General features: G+C 39.3%; 1 protein-coding gene across 5 annotated transcripts in view; it reads right to left on the bottom strand.

Moving 5' to 3' along the window:
• The window catches only part of chinmo (Chronologically inappropriate morphogenesis), a 273,776-nt gene that overhangs the window by 215,978 nt on the left and 38,368 nt on the right, over nucleotides 1-19,430 (bottom strand). For 2 of the 5 annotated variants that reach the window (XM_065232321.1, XM_065232323.1), the window contains exon 1: nucleotides 4,522-4,768. The exons of 1 other annotated variant lie outside the window; for it this stretch is intronic. The gene's annotated coding sequence lies outside the window, so the exon portion shown is untranslated. Of the gene's footprint in view, nucleotides 1-4,521; nucleotides 4,769-19,430 lie in introns of those variants that run through there. 2 more of the 5 variants (XM_065232317.1, XM_065232322.1) reach the window with 1 other exon arrangement.

Genomic DNA, 19,430 nt, shown 5'->3' with positions numbered 1-19,430 from the left:
AATATTTTTACGTATCAATAAAAATGTTTCCGAAAAGTGGTATATGTCAAGCATTTTTCAAAAGCGTCGAAATAACTAACAAATCCATCAATTATGTACAGGCATATGCTGCTTCCCCAACACAGTCATCAGAGAATCGTGTCTAGACGAAACATGTCGATGTAGCATTGCTGCCTCCCCAACACTGTCATCAGAGAGTCGTTAGTAGACAAAACAAGTCGAAGAAGTGGCATTCGCCTCCGATCTTTGGGCGTGTGCGAATAGGGAGGAAGCAATTTTGCACACTCATCACCATATTCAAAACCACACGCCTCCAACGACCACACAAAATGCTCTCCAGAGTTGTAGTCTTGTAACCAAACTTGGAAGCAGGGGTGCAAGTGATTTTGATCGATTCTGTTCATCAGTTTTCTGTTTCGTAAATAACTCGACGGCAAACACATTCATTGATACGTTTGTTGTTCTGGATTATAGAAGAGCAAAATAGTGTGAAATAGGTTAGTGAAGCCATGGTCACCAAAAAAGGAAATCTATGAAGATAATTGACTTTCACCCCTCTGCTTCTAAGTCCCCTAATTCAGTCGTTGTCATTGCTATGAAAAATAGCATCGCATCGCTTTTGGTTCTTGGGTTACACTTGCTGGTTGCAATTCTGAAGATCGACATTTTCGAAGGACCACCAAAAACATGAAATTACAAAATTTTCTAGGGATGCCTAAAAGTCCAATTATTCAATTAACGATTTGTAAAGATTTTTCCAGCTAGTCGATTAAATATTTATCGAATTTTCAATTATTCGAGCGCGTAACCGACATCCCTTCTTATTTCCACTCGTTTGATTTAGCGCAGTAGAGAAAATAAATAAAAGTACTAAATTATATGAACAGGCATAGAGAAGAACCATGACGTGAAACAGGATCATATGGGTCAAATTGCCGAAAAAAAGTTTTAAGCGTCTTTGTGCTAAAGGCTAAGATTTACCAACTTGTCGAAAGAAGGAGTTTAACGAGAAAAACTAAAAAGGGGAGGAGCTTTAGCTGGGTGGACACCAGTTCAACCCCTTCCAGCAGCAGACGGGCCGAGACTCTTGCGAGTGCCCAGTCATTGAACCCCGAAGAATATGGGATTGTCCGGTCTGATTTGCTGATCTAGCTGCTTACACGTCATCATCATTTTCCAATGGCTTTAAGCCTGTACTTCCATCGGCCCTTTTTAGGGCCACCCAGATTTTCCAAAAGAGTTAAATTTCTGAACATGTCCCAACTAAACTTCATATCAAAAGGTTCTCTTCGCGGCAATCATAGTCATACTAAAGAGTATAGAAAGAAAGAACCCCGCTCAAATTCCTATTCCTACACAAAACACAAGCTCCTGCTGAAGTTAAAAAATAACATTTGTTATATAAGACCACGTAGTCCCTAGTCACCATTGCGTACAACCCCATAGGGTTGTCCCTTGTAGTTTTTAAGGTTTTCTGCTTCCAGCCGTCCATACTTTTACTGTAGGGCTTTAGTGTCTATAGGAAAGAGGTGACAGCAAACGTTACTAATTCCTAATGAAGAGTTACGATTCGGCTTTGCGCATTTGGAAACATTCGCTGCACAGCAAAAAAAGAAAGCGGTTGAATAATACATCGAATCCATTCATTCTTTAATATTCAGTCATTAATGGTGTAATATTACATTGTTCATGTATTTGCGAACAAATTTACATCCATCGATGTAATATTTCATCAGCAATTACATACATTTTTTTATAAATCGGTATGAATTACGTCTGGCCAGAGCACACTTTTTTTTTGCTGTGTACCAACCAATGGTGATGATAAGTAGTTTTAAGATTAATTATTGACTAGTTCCTATCCTAAATAGTCTCAAGTTACCGAATAGTCAGCTTTTATCATCTTTTAAATCTAAATGAAGAGTAAAAATAGGATTGTTTAGAGTTATTGCATTAAAATGGGTGTGTGTCGTTCTCTACCCCTCACCCTGCTGGGAGCGTTGGACAAATAGAACTGCGAATAATTTGATCAAATCTAATGCTCCGTAATGGTGACCTTTATGTTGTGATGATCAGTACTTTAAAAAGGATAAGGAAAAGGATGTACTAATGTCCACAACAGGTACAGCAAAACATCACATAGACGCCCTTATTCGCACTATCTATTCGTAATCTCCCAAGTAATATTTAATGTATTATCGTGGTTTTAAAGTGTTCTACAAGTCTAAATCATGGTCTTCATAAAACCCAAATTGCTACTTGGGCTGCATTAAAAATGGAACCGTAATCCAAAATTTAATCAATGGTGGTGCCCTGAAACTTTAAATAAAGGCGATTACATTAGCAAAAATCACCATCTTAGCGCCCCTCAGCGGGACTTTGTATGGGAGCAAGCTGTCAACTAAAAAATTCAGCGTTAAAAGTAAAAAAAATTAAATCTTTATTTAAAAATTGAGATCAATGTCTATGGGATCGATAAAAATATCACTATGCTAAAAAACGAAGCTCTTTCAGATTATGTTTAAGAACCGGTATGTTTTTCAACATTAAACAACCCAATTCCTGATAATTTTACAGATCTTCCAGGATGTATTTAACTTGTTTTATGCGAAAATGTAATATTTCCAACCGACTTCAGAAATTTTATCACGATCTTTCTACAGCGATGTAAGTGTGCAAATGACTAACATGGCAAATGATCTTAGGTTGCATAAGGATTCTGATTTTTACCACTACAGTAGAATGTAATTGACCAAAACATTGCTAACAAATATTGCAAAAGCAAATAACAGAAGCTCATATTTTGAGAGATAATTTTACACGCATTGTTGCACCCGAGCCACCGTGATGATAAACTTTATGTTCGACAAACGGTAACATAAAAAGCACATGCCAACGAACGTAAAGCAAAGCAGACTGCATTGAACCCGGGGCGGAAAGCCCAAAGTTGTCCTAAACTAAGCGCTGGAAAATGATCCAAAAGCGGGCGGTTCTTTTCGATGACGACGATGGCACCTTGGCCAACGGGCGTTGATGAATGGGGGGGGGGGGGGAGGGGGAATCCACCAAATGGAGTGTATAGGGAAAGAGCCACGACAGAGGAGATTCGGTAGAAGACATTAAGAAAAGAGGTGATACGCATCGGAATGATATAATGACCTTTGTTGAGAGGGAGGATTGAACAAAGGAACAACAGAAATATATGACGAATGTATTGGAATAGTAATGGCTAGAAAAGGTGTGATTTTTTGTCGGGAAAATGTGAGGAACTGTTCCCGAAACAACTATTCTTATAAGAATTCATTATTCTTAGTAATTGTAAAACAAGGGAAATTGCAATTGCTAAATCGAGTAATTTTATATCATGCATGGGTATCAATGTTGATCACATTATGGCCAATTTAAGCATAATAAAACCACAATTATTTCATGTAAGGTGAAATAATAATTATTCACTAATAAATCGCTATGTGCTCACTAATACTATAGCTGCCAACCAGGGTTGCTTCCACTCACTTGCTATAAAAAATGTTTTTCAGAATTATTAAATCATCAGACGTTAAAATAATAAATATGTTCTTGTAAGTTACAAGCAGAGGTTGTAAAGTATTAGTTTAACTCATAAAACTGTCAATATTACTTTTAGAGAGTCACAATTGCCGATATTACGATTCGTGAGTGCTCACTCTGAGTGAACGCTCACGAATCATCACAATCGCTGATTGTGACGCTCTGAATGCGAAATTGACCGGTTTTATGAGTAAAACTAATACTTTACAACCGTATTCTTGTAACTTACAAGTACGACACATCATTATAACATCTAATGTTTTCATAATTTCAAAACACATTTTTTATAGCAAGTGAGTGAAAGCAACCCTTTTGAACTACATGTAACGATTTGTCAGCGTTCACTCAGAGTGAGCAGTGCATGTGACTCTCTGATAGCGAAATTGACACGTTTTATGAGTCACATATTTCATAACCACTTCTAATAACTGACAAGTAAAACATATAATTATATCATCTAATTCTAGATAGAGCTGGAATTAGGTGTAACAGCTTTTGCAAACAATAACTTCTCTCGATGAATTCTAGAAAAGCAAGGCTCGCCACGCAAATCTACATCACCATCGGGTAGGAGAAGACTTCCCCCGATGGTTATGTTGGTTTGCGTGGGTGTGCCTTGAATTCCTAGAAATCATCGAAAGAAGTAATTGTTTACAAAAGGTGCTACGCCCTAATTCCAGCTCTATCTAGAATTGTTTATAATCCTGAAAAACCTTTTTTTTGTATATAAAGAAGTGAGTGGAAGCAACCCTGTTGGCAACAATTGCTAGTACATCTGGCACATATACAGAAAATAACAGTTTCAATGCATCTTTTACAACCTGCCTAACTGGCTCTAATTTTCTCCGAGTATAAATAACTCTTCATAACCATGATTACCGTGGCTATTTTTGCAAAAAAAAAAAAAATGCAAGCAAAAAATGCCAAAACTGCTCAACCTACGATCGTTACCTGAGAGTCTACCAGCACTCGATCACATTGCACTCGCACCTCAGCAGTCGCGGCTACAAAAGAATAAATTAGGCACCTTTCTCGCAATACCAAGTTGGAACACCTCAAAGCACTATGCCACTCTATCGAAACACTAACTGCACAATTGGCGTACTCACACTCCCGATCGTGCAAATCTGCATCCCGAGTGATGATCTTTTGGAGCCGAAAACCAAAGCCAGTTAGGTAGGTACAATCGAACGCACTCGAACAAGAGAAGAAAGAACCGTTCGTGCATCTCGTCCGGATGGGGCAGATGCATGCCGAGATTCAATAGCTCACCGAAACAACAAACAACAATTACGATTTAAATATCAATAGCAATAGGCTCGTCTCCGCACAGCCACGCACACGCAGAGCAGTGAAAACCGTACGGATGAAAACAAAACCGTTTCGGCCGGACGGACGGTGGAGGCCCGAAAAATTCGGATCGAGTGGACCATTGTGTAATAATGAGTAAATTTGTTTACCAACACTTTTGCTGTTTCTCTTACCCGCAATTTCTTCGCTTTTCAGTATAGAGCTCCACCAGCACACAGCTAGATTGTGTGCAGCAGCAGTGCGCTTATCTGCCCGCGGCCATTTAAAGGTTCCACATATCTACCACAAATAATATGAAAAATTTGAGCGAAACTGATACACATTTGCAATGAATGAACTGTGTGTCTAAAGGGGGATGAAAAGTGGTCATTTTTTTGCAATCTTACCGAAGGTTAACCTAGAAGAATTTTTGTTACTGCATCTGATTAAAAGCTGATCCGCTTCTCGTCTTGGAAGAAGGATAACTGAAAATGGGCTAACGATCTTGAAACAATTATAAGATCTCCGAATTCCGTTAAATGTTCTATGCAACAACTTAGCTCCAATTTTTATTTTTCGAAGCTTAAAAAATGCCCATTTTTAATTATAATTGTTGATTTTATTTACTGATGTATTGAAACTTTCCTTAGGTTATCTTTATCGCGTTTGAAAATTTGAAAAAATTTAAAATTAATAATTTATGTGAGATAGTTTGTCTCGTAATTGGAGCACATTTTCCGCGATTTGAAATTCCAGTGATGACCTGTGTTATATTTATACTTGGGTGCTGATCCGGTTAACAACTACCATAGATAGATCTGGATTCGATTGCCCGGTTCTGGGTCGCCACCAAAGGCGAGATTCAAGAAGTTATTTTTACGAGCTGCTCAATTCCTGGCGCAAATCGCCAATCATCAGCAGCGGAAGATCTTCCATTCGGAACACCGCGAGTGCACGTACATCGACAGTCTGCAGGACCTACAATATCCTCAGCTTGTTCCTGGGACCTCTGTCAAGCCAGCAAACCCCTAAGGTCCCATCGTTCAGTGCGATCATGTTGCCGAGGTAGTCTATTTTGACAAGATATTTTAAAACCTTGTAACACCATCATCCCCAGAGCACTGAAACTAATATTTGCAGAAGTAACAGTTCAAAAATAATTAATTAAAATAGTCGAACATTATGGAGTGCTTCGATTTAGGAACTGCTTCGAATATGGTGCCTCCACGGTTTATTTTAAGTTGAATCCTTTCACAGAATCATCTTTGCGGCAAATGCAACGCAGTAGGCCTGGCCGTTTTGTTGTTTGTGTCATATCTCAGATATGCTGCAAACATCAATGTTGACAAGAAAAATGATTAGGTCTTATCTAACCTAATGATTTTCCTGGTTTTTTTCTTGTACTGGCTGCGATTGTATTAGATTAGATTAGATTAGATTGATGTATTAAAACTTTCATTATTAAGTACAGTTCCAGGTGAAAAAGTGAAAAAAATAAACAAATGTCATACGCCTAATTTTTCAAAATGCCGTTTTCTAAGTTTATCAATCAGTTTATATTCAAAATCATAGCACGAAAACGGATCATCTAATCTCAAATTAAGTCTGAGACAAAGTTGTAGGAAACCAGATTGGCTTTTTCAAAAAAAAAAACCTACTCGAGAAAAAAACACAAATTTTTGTTGAAAAATTAAAAAAAAAAACTGTTAATACTTCAATATAATAAAAGCATTTATAAGATTTTTGAACTTTTGTTTATTTTAAAGTCTATCAAAAATGCTAACTTTTCTGAAATCAACACTCCGAACACGATGCCTTCGGTAAAAAGTGTAACGTCAAACTAGCATTGTTTTTAATATCATTGCTCAGCCATTTATTGACGAATTCAAAATCGGTGCCATTTGAAACCACATACTTTAAAGATTTATTCGGTATCAATATTTTTTGTTTTTGCTTGATTTGTTTTCGGTCGATCTTGATTTCCAATGCTACCAACGCCAAGGAGGCAGCTCCAACAAGGCATTATTTCCCTTCCCTTCCTAGGAAGGTGCGATCAAAAATTTTATGCCGGTGGCACCAACTGGGATTGAACACAGGCCCTTTGAAGTGAGAGGCAATCATGCTTCCCGGCGCCGCTATCAATTGATTTAAAATCAATCCATAAATTTCTAAGCAATGATTTTTTGGAGGCACCGTTTTCGGAGTGTTCAAACTCGGCCCCAACATTGAAATTGGATTTGGATTGGATATTGGATTAGAAAACGATGCAAACCTACAGCAGGCCCTTTTACTTTACAGCTCAAACTTTGTGTCGCAACTCATTTGCGGCTTCGGTAAAGTGGCTCATAGACATTCTGCCATTTCTCGTCCTACAGAGTTATAATCCCGTTTAACGAACTCAGAAAGTCACTAAATGAAATACTAACACTATTGAACAACAACAAGTTATCTTCCTCTCTTTCCAAAGTTTGGGCTAAACGGGCATCACTTTTCGAAATTTTGTACTAATCCCACTGTGCAATGGATGATACGAGCCCCAAACAACTGTAAAACTCATTACACGCACTCGACGATGTGCTGCGCAACTTTCGGATGCACAGCAGCTTGAGGAGCTCACGTCGGTCGTCGTGATTGGGGCGCATCTCCCGCATACTGTAAGTTCCATGTGTGGAATCAGTGGCTGAGGGGCTGTTCATAAACTACGTAGACCATTCTTGAGCCAATCGCCCATACACATTTTTGAGAATGCGTATGAACTGTAGTCACTCGCCAACCACCCTAAAATGTCTACGTAGTTTATGAACAGCCCCTGATGCTGGTGACCCTGTGGATCAGTTTGCCGATAATTGTTCGATAAGCGCCGATGAACCCATTTTAGGCGGAGATCTCAATTTTCCTTCTTTTATAACGATTACCGATCGAGTTTACATATGCGTGAGCGTTTACGATGATAATTCACGAGGTGGAGCACATAATTGGGCTTTTAGCACCAATTGTGCTCGATAAGCGCGGCGTCGATACCGAACACGCTGACTGCGGTCACGAGCCGTACGTGTATGGTGTCAGGTTAAAGTCATAGGAACTGGAAACCGCCGCGACCACCGCGGCCACCACTCGGTGTGACATACGAAGCGCTTTTCGATTCGTCCATTATTTTTAGATTGCGCAATTGTCAAAGAAAAAAAATGTGTGCGTACAATGCCTGCCTTCTATGCCAACACTCATGGTGTGGTGAATCGTTGCTGAGCTGCGTTAAAAGTGCAGGTCTAAGTTTCGGTGGGTACATCGTACGCCTACCTTCGTTAAGTTGTGTAAACAATGCAGCTGAAAAATGTGTATTTTTTTGTCTAACCCACTTGGCTTTGCAGTGGAAGGTTTCGGCTTACATTGCAATCCGTGCAGGAAAAAAGGCGGAGATTCTTGACCTATACGAATGTGTAGTGAGTGCGTTGAGTAGCAGGTGTGGAACATTACACCGCATTGATGATACGGTGGGACAGGGTAATCTGCACTATGAAGTAGAGCGCCCGTTTAGGATTTTTTAAGTTCCCTTCCTAGGCGCGGTACACAAATTACGTAACGAAATAAATACGGATTTTCGACCTCCTCCTCCCCTAATAAGAAATGTAAGCCAACCGCTCTACCGTAATTTGTGCACGAAGCCCAAGATGAACTATCTGATGGAAATGGTCTTCTTCTTCTAGGCTTTTAAAGATTCTGCAGCGAGCGTTATAACGGCTCTCAACTTAGTGTTGTAGATGCACTTCCATAGTTATTAATTGAGAGCTTTCTATGCCACCCAATGCATGAATTTTTATATTGTACGGTAGACACAATGATACTATATGCCCAGAGAGCAGACACGGAATCGAATGCTTTGCCTCTGACTGGTCTCTGACTAGGTTATGAGGCTTGAAATAATGGACGTAATGTAGACGACGAATAAATTTTGAAGTACACTTTTTGAGTTTTTCTCCCCTAAATGTGGAAAATGCTTATTTTTGTATTTAGAGTGCCATATTTATGTAATACTCTTAATGCTTTTAAACAGATCGCGTTCTTGTCATATCTATCATATTAATTTAACAATGTTAAACAACTATCTTTGTCATCAATTATTGTCCAAATTTCGCTCTCAAGGGCTCCCAATATCACGCGTGATATTGGAATAATTGAACATGATAATGATTTTACAAGATCTGTATTCTGCACGTATGGTCGCGTAGCCTTTCCAATTGCCCAATAGTAAGCCGATCTTGAGACCCAGCTCGAGAGGTCTCTTGCTATTGAGAACTTACCGGGAACAGACAGTAGAGTTACAATTTCGAGACTATTCAGAACATGTAAAATTGTAGCTACGAATTGACTTACCACAGCATTACTCTTCACAGATAGAAGACACGAAGTTACTGCTGCCAGCAGTGATGGAAGTTTCGGTTCATGTTCGTGTGTACAGCAAACATTTTGAAGCTCAAACTCACCACAGTTTGGTGAGAATTGTAGCTGGAGAGTTTTGTTAGCATGATATGAGAGTAACCGTATCACAGCTTGAAATATCATCCGCTGTTTTCGGCATGTTGATTTTTGTTTTGATATTTTCCAACACTGCTTGCCATAAATCCTGACCAAATGAGGCAAATTAACACAGAAACAGAAGCTGAGCTACAAGTATGCATCAGATCTGAATCCCTGATCTTAATTCAAACCAATTTAAGGTACATACCGAGATAATCATTCCTGCTTCGAATGGGCTGAGACCAATGGCTGTTCTTCCCTTCCGAAGGAAGACGTGACCAAAAATTCTTCACCCACAAAACCGAAAATGATTGATATGGATTTTACAAGCTCCTTTGATATTGCGAGACTATTCACAACCAGTGCTGAGATTTGTCATTGTCATTGACAGACTTTTGCACGATATTGACAAAATTGTTTTTCACATAGTCAATGATAGACTTGATCCTCAAAAAAATCTTTGTCAAAATCTCATTCATTTTTTCGTCAATGACAAAGATTCACCTGGTAACAGAAAGGGTAATTTCTTGCATTCTGAGTCACATTATTGTTATCCAAGCTGTTCAGGACGTAGATGCTTGTTCACTTTAATGGCTCCATGTAATTGTTTTCCTCAAGCCATTTAATTTAATTTTAAATTTAGCTAATAAACAAATCAGCACATGTTCGTCACTGACAAAAATGCCACTGACAATTGACATGGTTTGCCTTGACAATGACTGTTAGCTCAAACGAGTGACCAAAGCAGAATTTTGAGTATCACCGTGTATTGTCGAAATTGTGCAGCACTGTTCACAACGCGCAAAAATCAAGCTGAGAGTTGACTCGACACAAAAATGATCCCGTTGCACATCGTTTTCTTAGAAAGAAAAAGTATAGTTTGCTATCTCTTTTTACTGTTCACCGATGGCAGGCACGAAGTGACTGCTGCCAGCCGTTATGGAAGTTTCGGTTGCGTTCGGGTGTAAAGCAAAAATCATGTAACTCAATCTCACCACAGTTTGTTGAGATTTGCAGCTGGTGAGTTTTGTTAGTTTGATATTCCGAGCTGCAATATCACAGCTTGCAAAATCAACCGCAGTTGTTTGCTTGTTGATTTTTGTCTACGAAAATCGAGCGTGATCTTGGACATTGGTGAGATTTGATTTTTTGATATTTTCCCAACACCGATAACAAATCAGATTTTCGAAAAGAGGATCGATCAAATCGTAAGTTTTGCAGATTTCATCTAGTAAGAGAAAAGATTTTCATTCGTTGTTAATATCAAGCTAACATGTCAAAAGTTTGGAAACATTTTACCAAACATTCGGCAGACTAGGCATTGTGTTCTCGTTGTTCGAAGGTGCTCTGGATTGCAAGGGATGCAGTACATCCGGACTGATTCGACAACTCGAATCAGCTCATAACATAAGCTTGAAACGACCATCAGAATCCCAGTAACAGCCGAACACTTCGAAAGGCTTGAAAACAATCAAGTTTGTTAGGCTACCTAAAACCAGCCCATCTTCACTCTTTAAAATTTATAGAGACAGATAACAGCGCCAGTTCACTCGGCTGTCGACAGAAGCAGACCACTCTCAATGTGTGTCGCGTTCGTCTATTTACTCGGCAGCAACCATTGTGTGGTCCTTCTCATTGTTCTTTATCTGCAGTTCTTTCAGTCCATGCGTCGTCGACTTTGGAAAACAACCGTTTCGTGATAAGTGTGTGAGTGATTACCACGTTTTGCGTCCATTGCTGCAATGGAAGCGCTCTGACCCTCGTTGGCGAATCTGCCTTACAATGAAACCACTGGAAGTGGCTCCCGTTCTGATGGAGGAGGCTTATTGGATAGCGGAAGATAAAATGTTTATTGTGTTGTACCTTTTGACTATAGTTTTAAGATGTATTGTATAGTGAACAAGAATCCTCGGCTCTGTAAAGTTAATTTGGCTGAGCCTTATCAAATAAATTAATAATAAAAAAGATAACAGCGCCAAACGGTTTGTGACGAGACAACGATGAACTGCAGCGTTGGAAGAAAACACGCACACCAACATCTATGCATGTTCGAAGCCACACCACTGAGCGGACGGTACAGAGCAAATCAAAACACGAACCCGAGCAGGAAGAAACAACTTATTAATACCAAATTAAGGTATGAAAATAGCATAACTGGCAACCGAAATATGGTATTAGTGAAGCTGACATAAGAGGTAAAATACCAAAATTAATGCCTGAAAAATATTCTACGAATAACGAACTAATAAATAATTTAGTTATTACAATAATAAACGGATAACAGACGCTTTTTTAGATGCCAGAATACTATAGTTTGAAGGTCTTCTTATACCAATTCAATAACTGCTATTGCCTAAAAACTGAACGATCACATTTTGTTATATAGGTATTCATTTGATATTTTACAAAATATTTCGATAACTGAATAATATCAAAAGAAGGTTTTATACCACAAGCATACCAAAATCTGGTATCATACCACATCAAGATATTCATTTATTATCGATTAGCTATCGGTTCCTGCTCGGGCAGCGGTATCATTCCTCATCGTCATCATTCAGCTTCGGCAGCTTTCGTTTGCGTTTGCTTTGCCTACGTTATAAAAAAAGGATTGCATTCATAATTTTCAGCCATAATTTTTAATAGAATGCGTGCTCCGTTGGCCAAGGAAGACGGCATATTTTATTACGTGTGTTTAGCAATGATTACGATACGTTGCATTTCCAGTGGCTAGGGTGTTTTTTCCATGATTACTTCTACGCTTACACAGATTATTTTGAACAACAGCTTCGCAAATCATCAATGATGATGATGATACTGAAAACTCTTTCACTCGAAATCAAATATATTACAGGCCCATGAAGATGCAAGCTTGGATGTGTGATTCAGTGTTTCTGTAGAGTAATGATTGAGAAACAGATCAATCACAAAACAGTGAGAATCTAGGTATCGTGATATAGGGTAAATGTTGGCTTCGGCACCCATTGACTGTTTTCGGCAACCAAAATTTAAACGTTAATTTCACTATGTTTTCCCATCAACGCACTTCCCTGAATGTGTCCAAACGATTGTTTAGCCTTTCAGCTTCAATCTGATTATATTTGAACGATCGAGCAATCCAGTAATGCTACATTTTTCTTCAAATAAAGCATACACACTACAACATGGGGTTGATTTCGAGTTGCCGATAATAGAACAGCTGGTTAACACGCAGTTCTAATGGGAAGGTTGCCGAAGAAAAAGAGGCTGCCGACAATAGTCACACTCACCTGAGAAGTTTGGAGCGTTGTAAAAACGCTTTCAAAACGTTTTGAAAAATTCTGTCGATTGGAATGGATAGAGAAGCAAGCAGCAGATGAATGTAAACAAACAGACACATCATATATGTGCGTGACGCTGAGAAAATGCTAGTAGAAGTGCAGACGCTGCTTAGATTGACGAGAATACGTAAATTCCCCTAATGAATTCATCCTCTTCCCTCGGCTGATCATCAACGTCCGCGCTACCATCTGTCATGCCAGGCTTATTAAGCCCTGGTAGTGAAGGGGGCCAACAGTTTCAATGTGCACTCACCAGATGGCACTGCGATCACATAAGGGTGTTGTATCCATTGCCTTATTCGAGGAATTGATTAGTGGGATGTCTTGTTAATTAGATTTCTTTGCTAAAACGCAAAGAACAATCTGAGATAGTTGCGAGGCTCGCTGTTCTTGATGCACACTTAGATTTTTTTTGCCGAGATGGGCACCACCGAGCAGCTCGGCATTTTATTTTGCTGGAAATTAAGCAAAAAGTATGTTTGTTAGCTGAGATCTCGGCAAAATTCCCGTTTGTTAGCTGAATCTCGGCAAGTTTTTCACTGAGATCCAGCAAAATAAAATGCCGAGCTGCTCGGTGGCGCTCATCTCGGCAAAAAAAATCCAAGTGTGTGGATTCTCGAACGCTGGACTCGAGAATTCATTCTCCAATTGCTTCAGAGCAGAGGATTTTCTTTGCCCACTGGTAGGACAAATGTGATGAATCTGATTCGGCACTTCTATGAAGATACCAAAAAGCAGGTAAAATGTAACATTGTTTTAGATAAATACAAAGATCAACATGTTTTTTTTTTAATTGAAACTCGATTTAAACTCGCCGTACTGATAAGTTCAGTCTCACTCTAGACGAGTAGACTAGTCGTAGCGCACGGGGTTGGACGTTAATGTTGACTTGCTCCAAGATTGTACTGCTATCAATTCTCCCGTGTAAAGTTTCCGCGATGAACAGGGCCCTAGACGTATCTCTTCTAGTTCGAAGGGGCTCAAGATCAATCGGCTGGCAACGACTTTCATAGCTGGGCAGATGAAATGGGTCTCTCTAAGGCAGCTTCCGCAGAGCAAACCGAAGGGAACGGCGTTGAACGGACTCAACTCTCTCAGCAACATTGTTGTAGTTTGAACTCCAAACCACAGAACAGTATTCCAGAATGGATCGCACCAAGTACCAAGGTGACTTAAGACAGTAGAAGTCGGAGAAATTCTATGCTATCCTGAACATAAAGCTCAACGCCCTAGACGCCTTGTCGACAACGTACAAAATGTGCTGCTTGTAAGTTGAGAATCCAGAATGGCTCCCAGCTCTTTCACGTTCACACGTTCGATTACAGTGCCCATAAGTTCGTAGTCAAATGTGTATGGTTCTTTATTCCGAGTAAAAGTGATCATTGAACACTTAGTGGGGTTAACCACCATTCTGTTCAAATTACACCAGCTGGCAAAGGCTTCGAAGGAACTGACAGGCATCAATCGAGCGGATTTGTAGGTAGATTTTAAGATCATCTGCATACGATAGTCGTGGGCTTTTGATGACCAAGTTCACGTCATTGAAGTAGAGTAAGAAAATCAAAGGTCCCAGGTGACTTCCATGAGGTATTCCTGACGTAACTAGATAGATATCGGACCGGTTGTCACCAATGCAATGTGATTCGTGCAACGGCTTCGACATTTTCAAAAAATGTGTCAGATGAATTTCCATCGTTGGTGTTACCTCCCGACGGCAACGGTTCGCTTATGTGAAGCCCCACTTCCTGTCGTAGACCTAGGCGGATCGTTTCTTGGCGTTCTCTCACGATCAGATTTCCTCTGCTCACGCGCCAGGTCGGGTTTTCTAAGGTCATCTTGTATGACACGCTGAGAAGTAGCTCCATAGTGCGGATCTTTGCATGTAACGGGGAAAACACTTGTGCACAAATGCCCAAATCGTAAGTCTCCGATGGCGGTACAGCTTCGTTGAACCTTTTCCCAGATCTCAAGCAGGTGAAACATTTCTGCGAGCTGGTTCCGGTTATATCGTTGACAACCTTCGTATCTACCATGGAGAGTATTATTTTGGAATCAACCGAACTGTCGGTGTCACCAACTTTCACATTCGTCGGAACCAAAGCGGAAATCTCGTCGTTCATCTTGCCAACAGTAAATTTTGTCAGTTTCTGGCTCTCCTTGGCGTACACCAACTCTTTTGGTCTACATAATGTAACCGAATATGGTAGCTCGTTATTCCACGTGATCGTCGTGCTATCAGTACCTTCTTCGCGGCATTCAACTCTTGGACGATGCAAGTAGCAAACATGTGTGAATCTTGGCATTCCACCAGCTCCCCAGACTCACTTATGTCCACGAAAGTTTGCTTGTAGCTAATTCAAAATTATAAATTTAAAAGACACATTTAAAGTAGTGTTGATATGCATACCGTGCATGGTTACTTGTACCATTGCAACCCCACTTGAACAGCACAGTAAATTTGAACGAAGAGCTGGGAGTGATATTCAGGTGACTGAACAGCCGCTTAACCGAGTGGTCTACCAAACTTTGCAGAGGCACACTGGCTTTGGATGGTTGAACAGAGATTCCTGCGTATTGGAAGCTGGTTTAAAATTCTATAAAAAATAGTGATCAATAAGTTTTATAAGTGGTTGTATGCCGGTAACAGATCCACTTTCTTCCTCAGCAACATCTTCCGTATGTCCGAATAATGCGCTCTGGAGAAGTTATTTCCGCCAATGAATGCCACTGCTTATTTTGCAGTGTACGGTGATATCGTTGATGCAGGCTCCACAGCGATGGCGGCTTCAGGGCTCGAGATATTCTTTTAGATTCACCTTGCTGTTTGCCGAAACCCGAAGCTGGAAGCGTTAGCATATGCGGCGAAATTAACTTCCTCGGCCGAAAACTTCAATCTGAGCTCTTTAACTCGGCTGAGCTTCGTTCATCTACATGCTAAGGAGAATGATTTCTTGCTTCGAATTTTAATCGTCGGAAACAATTCCGTTCTTTTCAACCATCGTCGCGTTTTCTTCCGCTGCTGATCCATTTCGCTATGAATTTTGCGATGAAGAATTGTATCGATTTGCGGGCTTTCTCAACATCTTCGTTTTTAACTCGTTGTATTACAAAATAAGCAATATTTTCGCTAATTCCCGGCGATCAGGAAATTCACAAACTCAGATCGAGCGACTGCTATTTTTTTAAATACAGCTAACCTTTGACTCTAAGGCCAAGAACTGTCAATACGTCTCCGAAAATGAACAACTTATCTGTCAAACGCGAACCAGCCTATGTGATTCATTTGCGATCTTTATAGGAGAAACGATCTTCAAACTTCCAGTCAATGCAAAAGAACTGTCAAAGAACTGCCAAAACAAGGGATTACAATCGAACCAATGACGTTTTTATATGGTTAGATCGGTACATTATATGGGTGGGAGGAATGACTGGTTATTGCCAATTTTATTCATGTTATATGGCTTTTTTCCTTAAAAAAATGACAATTTTCTAATTCAAATATCTCGAGTTAAAAAAAAAGTTACCTTTGCTTTACCTTTACCTTAAAATGACTATATATTTTGATTCAGTGGTCCGAACGTGTTTTTTAAAGTTCTAAAAGCGTTCTGAGGAACAGTTTTCTCTAAATACAAAGCAACAAAGGTTATGGTCAAAAAACTGTTTTTTCATGGAGCACCCTAACCTTCTAGTTGTTTCAGTTCGTAGAATGCGTAGATGATGAGATGAAAATTTGACGTCTTCGACAAAGCTGCTTGGTTTTGCATCCTCTACAACTTTGAAGAAGTAAAAAAAAATTAAAAAAAAATTCCCTGAAGAGTTAGTAGATTTTGCGGAAAACACAATTTCCATGTATTTTTCTGCTCTGGACCACTGTGCAATGGCCAATGAAACCATCGCAGTCATTGAACAAGACCTGTAACTGTTGTTATTGCTCCAATAGCTCCTGTTAAAGGTAGGCTGCCACTGACCCCAAGTTTATGCTACTTGGCAATCGCGATGGCATGGCTTAGCTTATCGAAGTCAGCTGACAAGTCGGAACTACCGGAAGTGAAGCCGTGTTGATCACCACTTAGATACTGCTTACAATGAGAGAGTAGAGGCTCCATGATAACTAACTCGAATAACTTCGAAACTGCACTCAACGACGTAATTTCACGATGATTGTCCACATCCTGTTTGCTACCCTTTTTATGGACAGGGAACATAGGTGCAAATTTCCAACAAGATAGAAATGTACCACTCTAGATAAACAATTGGAACAGGTAAGTAGTTCTCCTCAGCATCCAGAAATTCCTATGGAACATTTCTGAGGTCGTTTTAAGTTTTGCTCAGGACTACCATAGATTCTTTGAAATGCTCCTCAAAATAAATTTGGAACATTTTGTATACGTATACGTATTTTATATTCATAACAATAGTTTGTGAATCTGCTGCGACATGTTCCGTTGCTGAGGGCATTGCACCAATCGTGGTTGATCTAGTAGATCATTTTACCTAAACCCCAGCACGATTTGGAAAAACCAGAACATCTAACATACCTAAAAATGTATTGTAAATTATGTGCCTAAACTCTTTGGACCTGCTTGGTCATGCTTCGTTGCTAAAGACCACAATACCAGTCGTAAATGATCTTGTAGATCATTTTATCTGAACTTTCGGATGATTTGGAGAACCTAGAACATCTTATATACATTGAAATTTATCGTTAATGATGTGCATAGGCTGCATGAATATGATTGGACATATATCGTTTCTAAGACATCGTGCAAGCCCTGGTTGATCCAGTAGATCAAATAATCTAAACTCCAAGACAATTTGGAGACCCTAGAATATATTGTAGCCAAAGAAAGTTATGCTGAATTATGAATTTCAGGGTAATGAACATACTAAGGCATGTATCGTTGCTCAGGTTATCGTCCTTGTCCAGGTCAAGTTCATGTTCTCAAACTTAAAATTTTCATCGGGCCTTCAACTTTGGCTATAAACTTGTCCTGTCATATGTTTACTGTATAGTTAACATCTGATATTATAACCCAAGTAACAATTTAGCAACCTTTTGGCTTTCACACTGATTTGTTGTTTTATAATGGCAATACGAAATCTTTTTAGTTTAAATACAGCATTTAAAAGTACTACACATTCTTGGTCAGTAGTTCAGCATTTTGCTGTTTTAAAAACCTTTTAAAGTCTGACGATAAAGTCAAAACGGATCTGGTTTTAAAAATGAATTTGGTACAGCACTCTATCCCTGTTTAAAACTGTTCAGTTAGTGAATTATAAACCTGCTCGGTATTTTTTTAATTGATGCCACGACAAAGGTGTTTTATCATTATAAAAGCAATTATAAAACCGTTCGGTTTCAAACGTGAGCAAAAAGCATGTATTGCTGCTTTTTGGTGTAAATAAAGTGTATCACAAAACGCCCTACTGTTTACAAATTAAACTAAAAATATTGATCCGCCTAGAGACACAGAAAAAATAAATCGATTGGAGCTTTGAAACGAAGCATCACAAGGAAATGCCAAAGGGTAGTCGAATAATAATACTAGAGATAGTAAGAGGAATGATTCTAGCAATGCTGTCGACGGAAAGGAAAAGGAATCCAATTCCAGAACTTCTTGGGAGGCCCAGCAGCTCAGACTGAACCGGTCAACAATGACAGAACAGCCGACTGAGAAGAGTGAGTGAACGTGGTTCACGAAGCACTGGAAGCTGTCAAATTAGACGCCTAAAATTGCTGGAAATACCCAAAATAGTGTCAATGGTGTTTGCGTCACGATCTGAATAAACACAGACTAACCTTCTACAGAAGTCGCGTTTCGATGATTGCATCAGTGCCAAACTGGAACTGCGGAAAACTGCCGACAGGTAACTTCAGAAGCTGTCAGTCAGCTGTCTTCCAAACCCTAGCAGCGGTTTCATTCGGCGAAAGGGTCAACTGTTCTAAAAAATCCAAGCAAGTGCACATTAACTTTCTCGCATCATCCAAGAGAAGGGAAACTTTTCGGGAACGATTGAGCTTCCATCTGTTCCAAGTTATGCAGATACAGTTCCTGATTAACTGCAATGGATGATAATGGCCCTTATCTAGGATGCCAAGCAACTTGTTGATCCAACGCAGAAGTAGAAGCACGGTGCAATGATCGCGCAACAAAACTATCGAAATATAAACAAATTTTGACGTTTAACTTTTTCCAGGCACCATTAATGCCGTCATAAAACTAAACGGAATAGGATCAAGCAAAGTGGCCTTAGATAAATACAATTCAGTCTGCAAATTATCTTCATTAAATTCAAATTAAAATGTTTTGTATTTGTAAGCGATTTTATGAAAGCAAAATAGCTTTTTCACAATTAGTCTATGGAAAATCAATTTGTATGCCACCGACACATTGCTATTCGTTTTTCAAGATGATTTTCCAGGAAAATAACTTCAATATCATACATTCATCAATGAGCAGTAATAGAGATTCCGAAAATCAATTATTCGCGGCTGGACGCAATTATCAATATAAAACATAACTATACGTTGTTTTCTAAATTAAAAACTAATAAGTAAAATCAACGATTTCCGAAGGCGGACCTATTTTTTGCGATCTTTCGAAGCACATTTCACATTAGATATAATCCATCACTTGAAAGTAGACCAAAAAATGAGAACTGTTTTGATAATTTTGGTAATTCTTTCACATTAGATGAGGAAATTTAAGAATATTTTTGAAAGATTCATTTTTG

The sequence above is a fragment of the Ochlerotatus camptorhynchus genome, unplaced genomic scaffold, assembly GCF_037179485.1.
Source record: "Ochlerotatus camptorhynchus isolate MF236.1 unplaced genomic scaffold, CSIRO-AGI_Acam_v1.1 ptg000367l, whole genome shotgun sequence".
In the NCBI taxonomy this organism is placed as follows: domain Eukaryota; kingdom Metazoa; phylum Arthropoda; class Insecta; order Diptera; family Culicidae; genus Ochlerotatus; species Ochlerotatus camptorhynchus.
This window is presented reverse-complemented; position numbering and strand designations above follow the sequence as displayed.